This window comes from Colobus angolensis, unplaced genomic scaffold (genome assembly GCF_000951035.1).
Source record: "Colobus angolensis palliatus isolate OR3802 unplaced genomic scaffold, Cang.pa_1.0 Scaffold89, whole genome shotgun sequence".
In the NCBI taxonomy this organism is placed as follows: Eukaryota; Metazoa; Chordata; class Mammalia; order Primates; family Cercopithecidae; genus Colobus; species Colobus angolensis.
Genome location: NW_012122820.1, coordinates 4,036,608 through 4,044,239, shown reverse-complemented (window position 1 = coordinate 4,044,239; position 7,632 = coordinate 4,036,608). Strand labels below are relative to the sequence as shown.

The 7,632-nt window shown below is 48.4% G+C and overlaps 1 pseudogene; it reads left to right on the top strand.

Annotated features, from left to right (window-relative positions):
* The first annotated feature begins 2,102 nt into the window (after positions 1-2,102).
* LOC105503957 lies at positions 2,103-2,717 on the top strand (annotated as a pseudogene).
* Positions 2,718-7,632: the final 4,915 nt, after the last annotated feature.

Below are 7,632 nucleotides of genomic sequence, written 5' to 3'. Positions count from 1 at the left end.
CTTCTTGTCCTGGCATAGTTTCTAATAGTCCCCCTTTCACTCTCAAAATATCCTGGTGTGGATGATAAATTATATGCCACTTGAACTGTGAACAAAAGCAGGACTCCAAACAGCTCCTTCCAGGCCTGAATGTCAGCAACTCTGCTGGAATTTCTGAATCCCCAGGGACTTCAAAAGATAGCATGTCAGTTTATCCCCTTGAAATCACCAAATCAAATCAAAAATGACAATAGGCTAAAATTAAAAGTCCCAGCCAACCACCCCAAGTCAAGCTTCGGGACTGCGCCTGCTGAATTGCGACACCTAGCGGCGAGAGCGCACGCTGCCGGAGCGGGGTTCCGCAAACACTTCACATTCGGCCATAGGTTTCCAGTGATTTGCAAAGCAGCTAACAGCTAACACGTACCAAGTGTTTATGTGCCAGGCACAGTTCTAAGTACTTTACATGTTCCAACCCATTGATCCTCACAACACCATGAGGTAGGTAGTAGCATCGTCATCCTGACATTTTAACAGATGAGGAAACTGAGGCTGAGACAAGTTAGGTAATTTCTCCCAGGCCATTTCACCAGTAAATGACTAAGCTAGGATATAACCCCAGATTGTCTGCTGGAGGGCCTGCACAGTTAACTACTGCTCCATCCAGACACACCTGTCTGAATGGAGGATTCAGGATTCAGACAGGTGTGTCTGGCTCTGTATGCACAAAGTTACTGCGGAGGAATCTTCACCTGAAGAGACATCCACCACCCCTCTGACATGGAGATGATGTGAGGGTATAATGAGAGGTAGAATGTATGAAAAGTTCCACTCTCAGCCGGGCGCAGTGGCTCATGCCTATAATCCCAGCACTTTGGGAGGCTGAGGTGGGTGAATCACCTGAAGTCAGGAGTTTGAGACCAGCCTGGCGAAACCCCATCTCTACTAAAAATACAAAAATCAGCCAGGCCTCAGTCAGGCCAGCTACTGTAATCCCAGCTACTAGAGAGGCTGAGACAGGAGAATCGCTTGAACCCGGGAGGCGGAGGTTGCAGTCAGCCAAGATCGTGCCACTGCACTCCAGCCTGGGCAACAAGACGAGACTTTGTCTAAAAAAAAAGAGTTCCACTCTCATGTCTACCAGTACAGAATAGTAGTTTCCACATCTATAAAAATTGCCTGGGCCGGGCGCGGTGGCTCAAGCCTGTAATCCCAGCACTTTGGGAGGCCGAGACGGGCGGATCACGAGGTCAGGAGATCGAGACCATCCTGGCTAACATGGTGAAACCCCGTCTCGACTAAAAACTACAAAAACACTAGCCGGGCGAGGTGGCGGCCCCTGTAGTCCCAGCTACCCGGGAGGCTGAGGCAGGAGAATCGCTTGAACCCGGGAAATGGAGGTTGCAGTGAGCCGAGATCACGCCACTGCACTCCAGCCTGGGAAACAAGTGAAACTCTGTCTCAAAAAATAATAATAATAATCACCTGGGCACAGTGGCTCACACCTGTAATCTCAGCACTTTTATGAGGGCTGGGTGGGCGGATCACCTGAGGTCAGGAGTTTGAGATCAGCCTGGCCAACGTGGTGAAACCCTGTCTCTACTAAAAATACAAAAATTAACCAGGCGTGGTGGCAGGCACCTGTAATCCCAGCTACTCGGGAGGCTGAGGCAGGAGAATCGCTTGAACCCGGGAAATGGAGGTTGCAGTGAGCCAAGATCACACCACTGCACTCCAGCCTGGGAAACAAGTGAAACTCTGTCTCAAAAAATAATAATAATAATCACCTGGGCACAGTGGCTCACACCTGTAATCTCAGCACTTTTATGAGGGCTGGGTGGGCGGATCACCTGAGGTCAGGAGTTTGAGACCAGTCTGGCAAACATGGTGAAACCCTGTCTCTACTAAAAATACAAAAAACTTAGCCAGGCGTAGTGGTGAACGCCTGTAATCCCAGCTACTCAGAGGCTGAGGCAGGAGACTTACTTGTACCTGGGAGACGAAAGTTGCAGTGAGCAGAGATCGCGCCACTGCACTCCAGCCTGGCAACAGAGCGAGACTCCGTCTCAAAAAAAAAAAAAAAAAAAAAAAAAGCCTCCCCAGGCGACTGCAGAAGATGGAAGATGGCGGAGGTGCAGGTCCTGGTGCGATGGTCGAGGCCATCTCCTGGGCCGCCTGGCGGCCATCGTGGCTAAGCAGGTACTGCTGGGCCGGAAGGTGGTGGTCCTACGCTGCGAGGGCATCAACATTTCTGGCAGTTTCTACAGAAACATGTTGCATGTTGAAGCACCTGGCTTTCCTCCACAAGCGGAGAACACAAACCTTGCCCAAGGCCCCTACCCCTTCCAGGTCCCCAAGGCATCTTCTGGCGGGCGGTGCGAGGCATGCTGCTCCACGAGACCAAGCGAGGCCAGGCCGCCCTGGACCGCCTCAAGGTGTGTGACGGCATCCCACTGCCCTGCGACAAGAAAAGCCAGATGGTGGTTCCTGCTGCCCTGAAGGTCGTACGTCTGAAACCTACAAGAAAGTTTGCCTATCTGGGGCGCCTGGCTCACGAGGTTGGCTGGAAGTACCAGGCAGTGACAGCCACCCTGGAGGAGAAGAGGAAGGAGAAGGCCAAGGTCCACAACTGGAAGAAGAAACAGCTCATGAGGCTAGGAAAACAGGCCGAGAAGAACGTAGAGAAGAAAATTGACAAATACGCAGAGGTCCTCAAGGCCCACAGACCCTCGGTCTGAGCCCAACAAAGACTGTTCATTCCTCATGCTTGACCTGGCCTGCCCTTCCTCCATTGTCACCCTGGAATGTGCGAGACCCAGGGGCAGCAGCAGTCCGGGTGCCACAGGCAGCCTGGGACATAGGAAGCTGGGAGCAAGGAAAGGGTCTTAGTCACTGCCTTCTGAGGTTACTTGAAAGCACTCGGAGAATTGTGCAGGCGTAACTTATCTATGACCAATAGAAAGAGCAACCAGTTACTATTAGCAAAAGGGAGCCGGAAGACTAATTGGAGGGGCCCTGCCTTGTGAGTGGAGCGTCTGTTTAACTTTCCACCTGGTCATATAACTCTGCAGCTGTTAGACTGTGCAAGCACTTGGGGACAGCATGAGCTTGCTGTTGTACAAAGGGTATTTATAGAAGCATAGACTGGGAAGATGTGCCACCAAGGGGTTACAGGCGTTGTCTGTGCTCCTCACCTGTATTTTGTAATCAGAATCAAATAAACTACTTTTTAAAAAAAAAAAAAAAAATCAGGGCATTGCCTGGGCTCAGTGGCTCACAGCTGTAATCCCAGCACTGTGGGAGGCCCAGGCGGGAGATCATTTGAGCTCAGGAGTTTCAGCCCACCCTGGGCAACATAGTGAGCCCTTGCTTCCACTTTTTGTACTTTTTTTTAAGAAAAAGAGAAAAAAAAGTAATAATTTGTTTAAAAAACAGGGCAAGAAACTAGACAAGGAGAAAACTTACCAACCATCAGTGAAATGCACACTGGAGCTGCTATTTTAAAGACGCACATGCCAGAGTGATGAAACAGTTCCTTCCCTACCTCACCTCCTTGCCCATATTTACTTCTGTAATTTGTAGGGTGGTTACTCGTCACTGACACCTACCAGGTACCAAGAGGATCTCAAACCCTAGAGCTCCCACAGCTGTCAAGGTGAGGCAGGGAAAAGTGACCAAAGACTGTTCTTCCGCTTCCATTCCAAATGCCCTCTTCTCAAGGGTGCACATCATTCCAAGGGCCCCTCCTTTCTTCACCTTCTTACTCCTCCAAGGCTCAAAGTGAGGCAGGTGGCAGGACTGAGAGGACCACAGGGGGTCTTGTCTAAGCCTTTGTTCTATAGGGCTGCCATGTGATTGTTGAGACATATTTATTCTTTTTTTTTTTTAAAGTATTTGTTGTTTATCTGAAATTCAAATTTAACTATTCTGTGTTTTTAACTGCTAAATCTGGCAACTCTACTTTGTTACTGATTGTTGCTAAGACAATTGGAAAACATAGATTAGAAGAGGCCAGCAAACTTTGTCTGTAAAGAGCCGGATAGTAAACATTTTCAGTTTTGTAGGGTATACCGTCTCTGTCCCAACTGCTCAGCTCTGCCATTGAAGCAGGACAGCAGTCATAAAAAATACATAAAGAAATGAGCATGACGGTGCTCCAATAAAACTTTATTTACAAAAACAGGCATCGGACCAGACCAGGCTGTGTGTTTTTCAAATTGGGGCCTTCAGACTCCTGGCTATCCTCAGGTGTCTTGTGGGGGTGAGAGTGGGCTGGATCCAAGTTCCCAAGTGTAAAAAACAGAAAGATAGATAAAAAGCATTGAGCGTAATGAGTGCCGGTAATTCTGTGTGTGTGTGTGTGTGTGTGTGTGTGTGTGTGTGTGACCTGAGATGGGTCACTGCCTACAGGAAGCATGCACTTCTGGAGTAGGAGGGTGTCTGGAGCCACCTAGGTTTTACAAGGTCGTGGGCTGAAGAAGAGCAGATTCTATGTCTGAGATTGCTGGTGGTCAGCATGTACTCTGTATAGACAGAAACGTCCATCCTGGCTAACAGGGTGAAACCCCGTCTCTATTAAAAATACAAAAAAACTAGCCAGGCGCGGTGGCAGGCACCTGTAGTCCCAGCTACTCGGGAGGCTGAGGCAGGAGAATGGCGTAAACCCGGGAGGCAGAGCTTGCAGTGAGCTGAGATCTGGCCACTGCACTCCAGCCTGGGCGGCAGAGCGAGACTCTGTCTCAAAAAAAAAAAAGAAACGCACAGACAACATTGCGAAATCAGACAGCAAAAAATACAGAGGCCAAGAAAAGCAGAATGCCACTGCAAAAGGTCTTCAGCTATAGCTAAAGCTGTTGGCGTTCATCCACCTGATGTACAGTGTTCAGAAACACATGGGAAGTATCTACAAGTGCCTCTGTGCACGTGCGCATGCGCACACGTGCTCACACGTGGACATGTACCCCATCGGTCTGAACAGGTGGGTAACAACTGAGGAATTCGCATGGTCGGTTGGAATCAATAAATGTAACAGTAATAGCCATATCAGCTACATTTGTATCAACTTTCTTACTGATCTTAGAATATTCCTATGTGTTTATCGAGGGCAATTCCATGGTTTAAAATCACTTTAAATGCTGCCCTACAGACCAAAACCACCTGTAAAAGGTCTGACCTATTAAAAGCATTGAACCCAAACACAGACTTCCCACCGCACAGAAAATGTTAATATGTCTGCAGCCGAAGTTGTGGGGCCCACAGTGCAAGCTAAAGACAAAGAATTAGGTAAGCCTCAGCCGACGGCAGGCCAGGTAAAAAATGTGGGCATGTATATACGTCCTAAAATAAGTAAGTCATCAGTGAAGTGTTTTATTTTTTTTTTTTTTTTTTTTGAGACGGAGTCTCGCTCTGTCGCCCAGGCTGGAGTGCAGTGGCCAGATCTCAGCTCACTGCAAGCTCCGCCTCCCGGGTTCACGCCATTCTCCTGCCTCAGCCTCCCGAGTAGCTGGGACTACAGGCGCCCCCACGTCGCCCGGCTAGTTTTTTGTAGTTTTTAGTAGAGACGGGGTTTCACCGTGTTAGCCAGGATGGTCTCGATCTCCTGACCTTGTGATCCGCCCGTCTCGGCCTCCCAAAGTGCTGGGATTACAGGCTTGAGCCACCGCGCCCGGCGAAGTGTTTTAAATAAGAGACTGACATGATTAGATTTGCATTTTGGGACTATCACTCTGGCCATAGGGTAGAGAACAAATGAGAGCGGCAGGAGTCAGAAAGGATAAAGGATACTTTAGCAGTGATCTCAGCACAAGAGGAAGTTAGCTTGGTCTAGGTTGGTGGTGATGAAAAAGGAGTAATATGGATAGACTTCAGAGAGAGTTAAAAGGTGAAATTTACATCAGCAATGAACATAAGGAATAAGGGAAGACAAGGTGTCAAGAAAGACACACTGGCCGGGTGCAGTGGTTCATATCTGTAATCCTAGCACTTTGGGAGCCCGAAATGGGAGGATGGCTTGAGGCCAAGAGTTTGAGACCAGCCTAGGCAACATAACGAGACCCCCATCTCTACGAAAAATACAAAAATTAACCAGTCGTGGTGTGCACCTGTGGTCCCAGCTACTTGGGAGATGGAGGTGGGAGGATCACTGGAGCACAGGAGTTCAAGGCTGTAGTGAGCTGTGATCATGCCACTGCACTCCAGCCTTTGCAACAGAGCAAAACCGTGTTAAAAAAAAAAAAAAGAAAAGAAAAGAAAAGAAAAAAAGACTCCTTATGTTCTGGCCAGTCTAAGAGGATGGTTGGTGGAATGATTAACTGAGCTAGGAAACAGTGGAAGAGGACTAGATGTAAAGGGAAAGATGCTGAATTCAAGGAAGATTAGAGCTAATAAGTGTCCATCAGATTTAGTATGTTGAAGGTCACTGAGGAACTTGGCAAAAGCGATTTGTTTGTTATGATGAGGCGGAGACTGTGTTGGGGGCCCTGAGAAGGGAGTAGGGACTATGGAATAAAGATGGTAAAACAATTCTTTCAAGAAAATTGGCTGTGGATGGGAAGACACATAGGGCAGGTTGCTGAAGGAGATTGTAAATCAAGGGCGGGTTGGGGAATTTTATGGGAGACTTGAGCCCATTTAAAACTCATGGGCAGAGTCCTATTTCTGGTATGGAGAAATCGGCGCCTAGCTAACCAGTCCTCCGCAGATAACATCTATACATTCTGGACAAAATATATAAACAAACAAACAAACAAACAGAAAACCTGCCTACCTAAGGGCTCTGGAGAGCAAGCCCAAGTAGGTAGAGTTTTGGAGGGGATTCAATATGTGCAAGAAGCACCTGGGTCCACGTTTTGTGGATTTTGCCTGTGTTGGCCACCGTCACAGCAACAGCACAGGATGGCTATGTCAACGAAAAGAGTCAAACTCTGTAAAATATTTAAAGAGGTTTATTCTGAGCCAAATATGAGTGACTAAGGCCCAAGGTACAACCTCAAGATGTCCTGAGGAACACATGCCCAAGGTGGCTGGGTCACAGCTTGGTTTTACACGTTTCAGGGAGGCATCATGTTACTGGTAAAAGGTAGCCGAATTACCAGCCGCGAGTCTGTATGGTCTGCAACAATCTCAATTCTTGCCTCCTCAGAAGAAAGAATTCGACTGAGGGGCATAAGGCAGAAAAAGAGACTGAGGCAAGCTTCAGAGCAGGAGTGGAAGTTTATTTAAAAGGCTTTAGAACAGGAAAGAAAGGAAAGAAGAGTGCACTTGGAAGAGACCCAAGCAGGCACCGAGGTCAAGTGCAGTGTTTCACCTTGATCCTACGACTTTATAGGCTGGCCCCTGTCCCATGATTCTTCCCTTAGAGTGGGCTGCCCATATGCACGGTGTCCCCCTTACTCTTGGGAAGTGAGCACACACAGTGTGTTTAGGAAGTTGTATGCTTACCTCTCTGAGGCTTTCTTCGCTTTTCCAGTGGAGTGCCCCCGGAAAGTCATACTCCGCCATCTTGTCTGTTGATGCGCATGCCCAGGAAGCTGCTTCTCCCTGGCGCCTGCCTTCAGTTAACGCTGTAGTGCAACAGGTGTGGACCATCAGGAAACGCTGTAGTGCAACAGGTGTGGACCATCAGGAAACGCTGTAGTGCAACAGGTGTGGACC